Here is a 13,180-nt window from a genome sequence, read left to right on the forward strand (position 1 = left end):
CACGCCATTATCAACACATTTATTGAAAATAGTAGCTAGATAAGGAGCAACAATATCTATAAATGAACTAACTACTTTAACTGACATGTCCCAGAGATCTTCCGTATTTTGCCTAGTAGACAATATTGAATTTGTCTTACTAGACATTATTAAATGCAATTATTATTTTGATGTATCTAGGTGACTGTGTCCCATAGATATTCCCCCCTTGAGAGAAAAAAATATGTATATATATATATTACACACAAAAAACGTTATCCACTTTAGTAACAATAAAAATTCATTATACCCAAATAACGACGTAAATCTTCGACTGTCGTGGGTTTAGGGTACTCGTCGATTACTTGCCATTTTTCTTGCGTTGGTTTCATCCCTTGGCTCGTTATATGATAACCAAGAAAATCTAACTCATTTGTGAAGAACTCGCATTTGCTCATATTAATTGTTTGCGGCGAATAATTTGAATTCGCTAGCGCTCTCTTTGGTCTGTGCTTGTTTTTTATTCACCGAGATTTTTGCTCCGGTGTCCACCAAAATTCTATAGCCACTGTTAGAGTCGGTAATAGCTAGGCGGTTAGACGGATGAACAGCACAGCGTTCCGTCTTATTCTGCGTCGAATCTAGTTTTCCGACGGTTGTCTATAGGAGCGCGGCATGTCACATTTGTATGCCTTTTCTTTATATTTGCGATGATATAATATAAATAATAGTCATTTTTATGACTATGCAATGACCGTAGGTACGAATTTGACCTAGATCGGTAGTTGCTGCGTCTGTTTGTGTGTGGCGAGCGCTTTTCGCGTATATCAGCAATTTCTGATCGCAGTGTCGCAATTAGTGACGACAGGTGTGCAATGACGTTGGCGGTGACTGTTGGCTGTACTTTTGTAGACAGCATTTTTGCTTTATTTTTCCAATTTCAATTTTTCGTCCAGAGATTATATCCAGCAGGCAGTTGTGTTTACTGGGGGTCAGTAGCACGGCAGGATCCTTGTTGCGCAGTATTGCCAACGACTTTTATGCCTCTTGAATTTCCGAGCCGGTGAGACCCGCTTCTGGGAAGCCGGTGGAAATGTGCAATCGTCGGTGGTGCGCAGGATGCCGTCAGACAGAGATCTCTTGTTTGATCTCGTCGTTTTCCCAGGTATCGTCTCGACCACGTCGGCCAAATCACGTCGGGGTCACCACTGTTGCGGGTAAATGATACTATGTTGTTAGTCGAGACGATGTATATTACAGATGATGATAAACTGACAATATGTACATAGAAATAATGATCTTATATACTAAATAAAAATAGGAAAATGTAAGGTGGGGTGACACAGTTTAGACACAGCAGTGCCTAGTAGACAATATTGAATTTGTCTTACTAGACATTATTAAATGCAATTATTATTTTGATGTATCTAGGTGACTGTGTCCCATATCGCTACTAAAAATGGAGAACTCGAATGCATGGACAGGAAAAAGCAAGAAAAAGTATTGGCAAAAATATGCTTAAGCGTACTTTCTGCCGTCTATTCAAATGTTAGAAACTGTAAAACAGCATTTAAAGCGTGGAGAAATCTGTAGCGTGCATTTGAAGACAAGGGTCTCTGTAGAAGGTTAGGTCTTCTTAGAATACTATTCTCATTGAAGCTTGATAAATTTCAAGGTATGGTCGGATATCTCACAACAACTTCAAGACATGAATGCTCCTCTCGATGATGATTTCGTCGTAGTCATAATGCCGAGTAGACTCCAGAGGGATTTCCACCTACTCATAATGACGTTAGAAACTGCAAACTTAACTCTATCTAGTGATCTCGTTAAAAATAAATTGCTACAGGAATCACAGAGACGAGATGGTATAACAAGTTCCGAATGCCCTGAGGAGAAAGTTCTGGTTATTTCAAAACGTCCTATATCTATGCTACAAGTGTAAGAAGGTTGATCTATGCCCAGGACTGCCGTAAGAAAATATCAGGTAAAGATAAGCAACCAAAATCGAGCAGCAGCTGTGGTGCAGCCAAGAGCGCATGTGAAATTTGAGGGTTGGTACATCGACTCTGGTGCCTCTTGTCACATGTGCAATAATCAGCAATTTTCTAAAAATTTCGTCGAGAATAATAGTTTATATCTGATAGTGGCGAACGGACATAAAATAAAGTGTCGGTCGAGCTGATACATATATTTTAGTTATGATGGTATAAAAACTCTATGAGATGTGTTTTATATTCCTAACTTGTCATATAATTTAATGTTTGTCAATGTTTTGACACAACGTGAATGTCGCGAAATTTTTTAATATGATTTATGTAAAATATGTACCTGCATATATAAAAATAATATATTAGTAGCGATTGCAAAGCGGGGTAATTCTGGTTTATATAAATTACAAACTGCGTAAAAACTACAGTTATGTCTGTGCGTAAATTTTCAAATATGAAAAATGAACTTCAACCTCACTTAAACCAAGCAAGTCAAAGTCTCTGGCATCGACGTTCGGGATTTAAATAGTCACAGCATGAGTTTACTAAAAAATGGTATGGCAACTGGCATCGACTATAATGTATCGTATACAAACAATGCATCTCCTGCATAGAAGGTAAGGTTACTAAACTACCTTTTCCTAAGAAGTCGTTTTCACGAGCTAATGTTGTGTTGCGTCTTGTACACATGATTCTTTGTAGTCCTATGCAGGTGAACTCTTTTGGTGGTAGAAAATATTTATTAACATTTTCTAGAAAACCTTTTTGTTTTTGTATTGATTCTAAAGACAAAGTTTTTGAGTGTTTTATGAAATTAAAAGCTCAGGTAGAAAATGAAACAAATAGAAAGATTAAAATATTGAGAAGCGATAATGGAGGCGAGTACATAAATACTCGATTTAAACGATATTTGAGTGACTGTGGGATTAAACACCAAATTACAGCCCCTCACTGTCTACAGCAGAATGGAGTCACAGAACGCGCGAACCGATCTATTATGGAGACGGTGCGCTGTATGCCACTCGAAGCCGGGCTTGAACAAAAATTCTGGTCTGAAGCAGTATGTAAATCGTTCTCCTACCAAAGGCCGTCAGAGGTTTTACTCCAGAAGAAAGTTGCACTGGACAAAAGGTAGTAAATCTATCTAACTTAAGAGTATTTAGATGTGTAGCTTAATCAATACAAATTAATCAAAAGAAACTTGATCCGAAATGCAAAAAGTACATATTTGTTGGCTATTGTGAGAACACTAAGGGGTATAGGCTTATGGATCCTATATGTCAAATCTGACTGTATCTAGAAATGTAACATTTTTAGAAATTAAGTTTCTCAAGGAATTTAATGTAACTTCGTCAAATTTGAACATAAATTCTGTTTCTCCAACAGTATTCCAGATACTTCTAAAACTAATAAAATTAGGGAACCTTTAATTAGTGAATCCGTTGAAGATCGTTCATTAGATGAAACCTGTGTACCTGATATCTCCTTTGAATCTGATGATACTAGAGCTGGCCAAGCTCACAGCTCATTCTCTCTGCATTTTCATTTGGAGAATCCTACGAAGCGGTTGAGCCTAAGACAGTTAAAGAAGCATTAAGCAGTTCTGAAGCAGAACAATGGCGTATCGCAATGAAAAATGAGTATCAATCCTTTTACAACCAATGCTTTGCTGTAACTGACTTACCGAAAGGAGTGAAACCAATAAAAACGAAATGGATATTCAAGAAGAAAAAAGGTTTGAATGAATAGATAGTACAGTATAAAGCATGATTAGTTGCGAAAGGATTTACAAAGTCGTGAGATATGAAACATTAAGAATGTTCTCTATCTGCAGAATACGACATGGATATTGAGTAGATGGATGTAAAAACTGCATTTTTGAATGGTGTTTTGAAAGAAACTATATGCATGGAAATACCTGAAGGATTAGATGAAGGTAAAAGTGAAAATAAAGTATATCATCTACGAAAGGTTGTATATGGATTAAAGCAAGCACCGAAATCATGGCATAAGAAAATAAATAATGTTCTAGTAAATAAATTAAAGTTCAAGAGATTATTTTCCGAACCATGTGTTTATGTAAAGAAAAATGACGATAAGCTGGTGATAATGCTCTATAAGTAGATGATGTGATACTTATGAGCAAATGTAAAGGAGAGAAAAACAAAACTAAAAGTATGATAATGAAAGAATTCGTTATGTAAGATCTTGCTCCAGTAGAAAAAGTATTAGGATTAAGAATAAAGAAAGTGAATGGCACAATTACATTAAATCAAAGTGCGTACATACAAAATGTTTTAGAAAAGTTCAATATGCAGAACTGTAAGCCAGCGAAAACTCCAATGCAGTATGAAAAATTACTTAAGTTAGAAAAGAAGGATGACAACTTGGAGTACGGTCAGTTAATTGGTTGTCTTATGTATATAGCTGCGTGTTCGCGTCCCGATATTTGTCACACAGTAAATGTATTGAGTCAATTTAATAATTGTTTTTCTGAGGTACACTGGAGAGCAGCTAAACGCGTACCTATAACATTATCTTAAGGGTACAATAGATTACTGTATTATTTACGGAAAAACTGGTTTGACTGTGACGGGATTTGCGAATGCAGACTGGAGATCAAATCATATAGATAGTAGGTCGTATAAAAGCTATGTTTTTAAAATTGGAGAATCTATTACTTGTTGGGAAAGTAGAAAACAGCGGACTGTCGCTTTACCCAGTACCAAGGCGCAGTATATGTCAGTCTCAGATGCTTGTAAAGAGGGAAATTAAGACTTTCCTCAATGAATGTTTGATATCGTCTAAAATGAATAACATAGTTATGTATTATTATTATTATTTAATGATAATCAGTCTACAATAAAACTAACTGAAAATAATATGTTCTATGCTAGGACTAAGCATATAGATATGCGTCATCATTTCGTCCGGCAGGCGGTAGGTAATTGGCGTATAAAAATTAATTTCTTGCCAACGGACCAAATTATTGCAGATCTTTTAACTGAACCTCTTTGTATATTTAAACATGAGAAATTTGTTAAGGACTCAGGGTTGTCCAAATAATTTTATGTGTTTTGTATATAAGATTAAGGGGCGGTATTGAGGTTTATAATATCATATACCGAAAAAGAAAAAATGACAGTTATTTAGTAACGGTTGTTTGAGACAAAATAAAATATTACATTTTACACCGAATAGCTTGTTTCTCTAATATATATCATTGTAGCAACACAGTTTCTACACGTGCCACCATCCACTTCCTAGAATCCTTATCGCACGGCACGTGTAACGCAGCTGCGCGACCTACAAGCCGTCGTTACCTGCAGCTGCGCTTAAAAGCGACACGTGTAAAATGGTATATAAGGCCCGAATATTTTTACAATAAAACACACTTCTATTCTGTCCGTCGAGTCTATCATTGAAGCTCCCAAATTCTCAACAAGTAGGTCATATACCTAACCCTAAAGGAGTGTGTACACACACCTTAAATTGGTGACCCCGACGTGATCTGGCCGACGTGATGCTGTTCTACAAATAATAAGAATAAAGCAAGATTCGAAATGCCGACCTTCTGCAAAAATGAAGATATAAGAATTAAATAGATATAAGAGTATTTGTATACTCTTATTATTATCTATATTAAGTAACCTATACGTAATAATATACTACATACAAACATATTATGGGTAAACATAGATATATATTTATATATATTATAAACAAACTAAACATATAAATAAGATGATAATGATGGTGATCATTTTTGCAGTTTCATGTTAGACGATTAAAAGGTAAGCGTTAACTCTTTTTTTAAAACTATATTTTGTAGGAAGTGTCAGTAGTGTAATATTTTAGGTTCGATGTAAATATTAAAAACAGTAGGTTTTCAATACTTATCTACTACATATTTTTCCTCAAATACAAAAATAGCAAATGTTAGGTTTCAAGTTAATGTACCTAAATATTCAAACCTAGATGTATACTGCTATAGAATTTTTCCTGTTTACAATTTGAAAATTACTAAAGGGAATTCCTATATGCTGTAACTGTACTGAAACAAAGAAAATACATTCATGTCAGTATTCTCTAATTTACTTTATAGCACGAGATCGGATGTAAAAAAAATACGTATTGTGTTTAAAAATATACATATACATACAACGGCCTTGGTGTTTAAGGATAGGTAGAGTAACTGCAGCATAGTTTGATTTTTGAGAATAAATTGAAAGAGGAACGGGATGGGTAAGTAAAAATTACATTTAAGTATTGTCAAAGTATTAAACTTTAATAAGGAGATCAATCAAATATAACAAAAACCAGAATCTTTATAAAAATGCCTATGCAACTAGAAAACTCCAACAACTGTATCTTAGGGTGCAGGTAATTTGGAATATTTTACTCTGGACTATGGAGAGACCACTCTCATCAACGTTAAATATGCGCGCAGCAGGAAAAGATTTATCAGCTTGAACTTTTTCAAGGTTATCGTAAAAATCGTCCAATCTTTCTTTAGTAAAACCATTAGCTCGTGCTTAGTTCCAGTTAGTCTCATGAACAAAATTTCCTAACGTCGCCATTTTCTCCTTTTCCCACCTCTTCCTCTTCTAGTATTTTTGAAATGCTGTCATTTCTAAAAAAAATAGTGATACTACTACTTATAAAATATACAAAAAAAAATCGGAATAGGTATTCCAAATTAACAATATACCAACCTATCCTATAAATCTATGTCACATTTTTAATTCTAGAAATATTCACAAAATCATTGTAACATCTTAAATTAACAAGGTCAAACAGCTGTTTCAATAATTACGAGTACAATAAAGATTTAAAGTATTACAGTAAATTATTACAACGGATTGCATTCTTACCGAAAAAGTTTTCAAAACAGGCATTTCGTTCCTTTGGGGCTCGTAGCCGAAACGTAAAAATGGTGTCCTGATTTTAATTATCTACGGGTTCGTGTATCAAAAAAACGTTATGGTTACTTCAAAAAAACACAGATAGCGTTTATATTGATTCAGATATGGAAGTATTCCAAGTTACCTGCAGTATCCCAAATATGCTGCAGTTGCTCTACTGCTTTACTTCCAATGCGTTCGCACGGTGCAAACATTTGTATTTATGAGTAGGTACGTTTATTTGTATTGGCCAGGGTGTTTTCCATGCATTTTATGGATGTATTTACAAAAATGTATCCTAGTATTTATATCAGTTATGTAGTATCCATAACACAAGCTCTACTTAGCTTGGAACCAGATAGGGCTGTGTGAATTGTCCAGGGTTTTAATATATTTATTGTTTATGAATGGGACACCATATTTATAGGAGATGCATATCAGTATATTTTACTAAACATACTGATATGCATCCCAGTATGCATATTTTGAAATGGTTTGTTTCTTTTATATAATATACGCTATAAACGCCTAAACATAAAAGAGTAGGGGAGGGTGGGCCAAGACGGGGCAACGAGGTAAGACGGGGTACCCCCCTTACAGAGAAAACCAAATGAACCTCAGTCAAAACAATAATACCAGTAATAAGCTATTACCTTACCCCCTCGGTCACCTGAGTACCACCGCACTGAGACGCAGCGTTTAGATATTTGAGCGTAAAAATAAGTTTGGATGAGTTTACTTAATATTTTCAATTGTTGTTAACTACATGACAAAAATATAAAGTTGTTGAGTGGTTGCTGTTATTGCTATTTTTTTGGAATAGTAAAAAAACATAAAGTAAGGTGCGAATATTTCGACCTAATTTCCGAGTCTAATTTTGTATTTTTGTAGAATGGTACGTAGATCACGTGCGGAAAACCAGTAGGGTGAGTTGGTCAGAGGAGGCAAATGGCACCCCGAAATTTCTATTAGAAAACCGGAGAACATTTCAGCGGCAAGAGCTGCAAGACTTAATAAAATAGCTGTAGATAGATTTTTAATTTGTTAGGCGAAACCCTCGACCTCAAGAAATTTCTCCTGACAGAATATATAACACAGACGAGACTGGGGTATTCATCGTTCTTAAAATGTAAAATTATGGCCAGAACAGAGAGTAAGCAAGTTGGATCTTTATCTCCAACTAAAAGGGCTAAGCTACTATGACTGTAGTAGTTTGTTTCAGTGCAGTTGGGCACTACATGCCACCAATGATTATATTTCCTCGTAAAACGATAAAACCAGAACTGATGATAAATGCTCCCCAAGGTGCGTAGGATGTTTACAGTGAGACAGGCTGGATCACAACAGAGCTATCCTTGCAGTTCATCCCCTTAGTAGTTCAGTCTATTACTTATAGTCGTATTAAACTTGAGACTGTTTTGTTATTTTTTAATTATATTTATAATACATTTTATAAACCATTTGTTTTTAGTTTCTAACTGTATTTACCGTAGCAGCTATAGTTATTTTATGTACACTATCGTGCCCTATAGGGTACCCCGTCTTACCCCAGGTATGGGGTAAGATGGGGCAAAGTGACTTTTTCGCTTTGGCTATTGATTGTGAGAAACATAATAAGCTAATTTGAGTCTATTGTTATTTATACAATAAACCGATTACCAAAGTTTGTAAAACTAAAGAAAATATGGTTGTCCCTATTTAAATGTGAATTTCATTCAGTGTCAAACCTCAACTATCCCGTCTTGCCCCACCCTCCCCTACCTGTTTTATACCTGCAATGAGTTTGAGTGCATTCAAGCGCGCAACAGCATATACTCTTCAAACTTCTACACTGCTTAGGCATATCTACTCCTTCTGCTATACTATAATATACCTTATATTGCCGTAAAGTGGACTATATCTTATTTAAGTATCAAGTGAACGAAATGTTGACCACTTTCATTATTAGATTCATAAACATATCTTAAAACAGATTTATTAGTAAACAGATGAACGTAGTGGTCGCTGGATCTTAGACTGTTATGAAATCATCATTTGAAACAAAAACGTTATTCTTCTTATTAATCTTATCTACATTACATAGTAGGTATATCAAAGATGAGAAAATGAAGGAAAAATAATAAAGTTGAAAAAATAATTATTCAAGTTTTTTATGCAAACAAACTGACGATAAACTGTCAACCGCCGCCCATAACCAATAACATTAATTATCGGAAATTTTAATTTTGTACAAAATTTAGGTACCTACATAGTGATTCAATTCATATTAAAATATTTTCTTTGTTACATTATTTACTTCACGTACACACGTAGATGGTTTATTTTATATAAATACGTTTTTAATTTGGCTATGGTGGAATCAAAATAGCTTTTATTACAAAATATTTTTAATCTCTATTATTTGAGAATTGACAAAAAAATATGGTACTTAATTTCCAGTTTGTTTTTAAAGTACAGTCACCCTGCACTACACGCGATATGTGTATTAGTACAGTAGTAGTAGTATAGTACATACAATGTTTACGATGAAGCGTATTTTGAGAAAATTCAAATCGCTGAGTTACAATCTATACTCAGCGATTTGAATTTAACTGACCCTGTAATTTAAAAAAAATAATCGTTTTTAATGGAATGGTGCATCCGCCTGAGTTACCGGTTTATGATGGCGGGGCACCAGTGAACGATAATAAAAAGAACATGAGGGTCAGTTAGCCTATCGTGACAAATATATTCCAAAAAATTCCTAGTGAACTAAAAAAATGTTCTGAACTTCATCCCTACTTAAAAAAAGTAGTGGTTAGGTTGGCCTGAAAAGAAACCCGCTGACGCCCCAGGTCCTGAACAACACATACGACTACACAACTATGTGGGAAAAGAGAAATGCCTTAATGGTTCGGTAGTTTCTGCCCGTCCAACCCCTGACTAAAACTCATTAAAGTAAGAAAACTTTCGCTCCCTAATGAGTTTTCACGAAATTAATAAAATAAAAATATTAGGGTAATATTTATACTACTTCTATTTATAATATTTGTACTTCTATTTCTATTGAACAATGTGAAATTTCGATAAAAATAAGTATTTACAAACCATAAATATATTTAGTTTTTAGTCGATCAAATAATATCTATACATGTGTAGATATTACTAGAAATAATGTATATTAGTAGAAATTACGTTACTAATTACCTGTACAGAGTATATATCTGGTAGTTAAGGAATATGACAGGTTTATTAATAAAATTAAAGCAAAATAATAATGAAACTGAACTAGATTCTTTTACCAAAAAAATTAAGACGATTATTACCAAATTTATCGTAGCCATATGAGCGTATTATTGTTGTTTTTTTTAATTTTCAAATTTGTTTTTATGGAAGCATTATGAAAACCTTTACATTTAACTTGGTATACTCCTTGCGACTCATCCAGAAGATACGTACATATTATAGTTAAAATTATGTGTTGTCGTATTATATAGGTGTGTTCCGCGGAATCCTCCACTGCACGCCGTCCAATTCAGAAGAAATGGCGGCCATCTTCGCCTATCGATATATAAGTATATTCACCAAATTTCATACAGCACCCGTCCGGATTATTCCTTTTTTATTTAACGTCTATTGAGTTTTTTCTTTTTACTGGAGTCATAAGAGTCATAACATGGTTATTAATCTTCCCGAGGAGTTGGGCAAATTCAAAAGCACGCTGAATCAAGCTCTTCATACCTATTTACATTAGTATAGCATTATTTTTACATGTCTTACTCATACAATTTAGGTACCTAAAATATATATATTTAGGTATACATGTACTTACATGTTTTGCGATGTTTATATTAGCAGATGCGGATAATTATTTCAAAGAATCTACATAACTATATATAGAAGAACAAATTCATCGAAAGTTAAGATGCAATGTACGTAACATCTTAACTAAGCACAAAATATTACCAAATCTACGTAAACACGTGTAAATTTAAGTTGGTTCAACGTTGTACCTACGCACAACTATAGATATTAAATAACAAATGTAGGTACAGTTAAGAATATAAAGCAGCTAGAGTTTTACAAATACGTAGAAATCATTGTTGTTGATTTACGTCGATTGACAGTGTAGGCGCTTATTTATATCAAAACTAGCTGTACCCGCGACTTCGTCCGCGTAAAATAGTGACCTTGACCAAATAATGAAAAAAATATTTAATAACCTAACCCAATAAAAGCCAAATGAAAAAGTTTCATCGTTTCATCTTCAAAAATGACGACACTTCCATACCTAACTAAGATACATAACTCTTCAACCCCTTATAACTCTTTTTCTTAATATATATTTAATAAATAGGCTAAAAATTAAATTTCAAGCTTGTAGCTTTAAAATGACTATATTTCCATATTAACATTTAACTCTATTTTAAATTCCTTACAACCCATTTTCTTTATTTATATTTAATCAACAGCCTAAAAATCAGTTTCAGGCTTTGAAAATGGCGATATATCCATACAACCTTTCACTTTTCTATCCCCTTACAACCCTTTTCTACATTAAAAAATACCCTATATCCATTCTCAGGGTCTAGATTATATGTTCCAAATTTCATTTAAATCGGTTCAGTAGTTTTGGCGTGTAAGCGAGATCGAGAGTTATAATATTAGTGAGGTATTTAATAAAACTAAAAAAGCCAATGAAAACAGTTTCATCATTCTAGCTTAAAAGTCATGAATTTACATAAAAACTTTGATTCCCTCTTATTGTACCCCCATAAAATTATTAAAAATTATTACAAACTTTGAATGTTATATTTATCACCAACCTAAAATATAAGTTTCAAGGTTCTAGCTTCAAAAATGACGATTCTTACGTACGACCTTTTTTTTTAACGTCAGGAAAATCTTCATAGCGGCCCACTGCCTTAGGGGCCAAATGGGTATTACCGGATTCATACCGGCCAAAAACCTGACGACTATTCCTCCTCGAACATGTCGCCGTAGCCATGGGATCGTATATGCATTCTCCAAGACTACCGGCACGGTTCCCATCAAAGGGACCTTTCATCTAGGCGTGCAGGGAATAGCCTCTGCACGCCACCGTAATGCCTCCCTGGTGAACCTAGGGTCAAATATGGATTAGATGCCCACGCTGATCAGACTCAGGTGTCCATCGTATCCTCTCCCCCCGCCAATAACCGGGCATCGCACCCAGATTGAGCCCACGCCGCGCCGAAGGGAGTGCGCCGGACCTCACCCGCTTTTACGCTTGTTTCCGCGCATCCTCCTTCTCGCGCTATTGCGGTAAACGACGTTCTCGGATGTTACTGAGTCGTCCAGGTCACATAGTCTCAACTCAGCCGATTTATGCGACCTAGTGAACCGGACTTTTCCTACTGGCAAGATCTCCATTAACCTTGCGGCCAGTGAGTTCGCTTTGTCTTGTATCGGCGCTTGGAACTTGTAGGATGCGACCTCCAGTCACACCCAGCCGGAACCTTAGGTCGGGCAACCTTGCATGTTCCCTTTCAACCCCTTACAACTCTTCTATCGCATTCAATAGTAGCCTATGTCCTTTCTTAGGGTCTAGACTAACTGTGTACCAAATTGCATTTAAATCGGTTTAGTAGTTTTGGCGTGTAAGTCAGACTGACAGACAGATAAAGTTACTTTCATAGTTATATATTATTGGGGTATTTTATAAACTGGGTTAGTTTAAAAAAGCCAATGGAAAAGTTTCGTAGATCTGGCTTCAAAAATGACGAATTTACCTAAAATCTTTCATCCCATATTTTATTTTATTTTAAGACTAAAAATTTTAAAAACTTTGAATATCATAATTATTCATATTTAATCACCAGCCCAAAATATTAAGTTTAAGTACCTTTAAAAATGATGATTCTTACGTACATCTACCATTTACAACCCCCTTACAACTCGTTTTTCGCATACAAAAGTATTCTATTTATTTTAATTCGGATTACATCCATATGTACTATCTATTGAACTAGAATAATTATGTACCATATTTCACTTAAATGTGTTCAGTAGTTTTGGCCTGTAAGTGAGACTGACAGACAGAATTACTTTTAAAGTTATAATATTAGCACAGATAACGTAATATTTAGTAAGGTATTTAATAAACTTGTTGGACATAAAACTCCTTTGTTATATTGACATATATTATTTGTATATAAAAAGAAAAATCATATTAATAAAAAAAACGACTGCGAATAAAATGGTGTTTCCTTATTTGCCCTCTGCATAAATAAAATCCCAATAGCACGCCTCCACTGCGCAGCCCACGAATTATGATGAAATAAAAGT

The sequence above is a fragment of the Achroia grisella genome, unplaced genomic scaffold (assembly GCF_030625045.1).
Source record: "Achroia grisella isolate CSIRO2021 unplaced genomic scaffold, CSIRO_AGI_Agris_v1 utg856, whole genome shotgun sequence".
NCBI classification, from domain to species: domain Eukaryota; kingdom Metazoa; phylum Arthropoda; class Insecta; order Lepidoptera; family Pyralidae; genus Achroia; species Achroia grisella.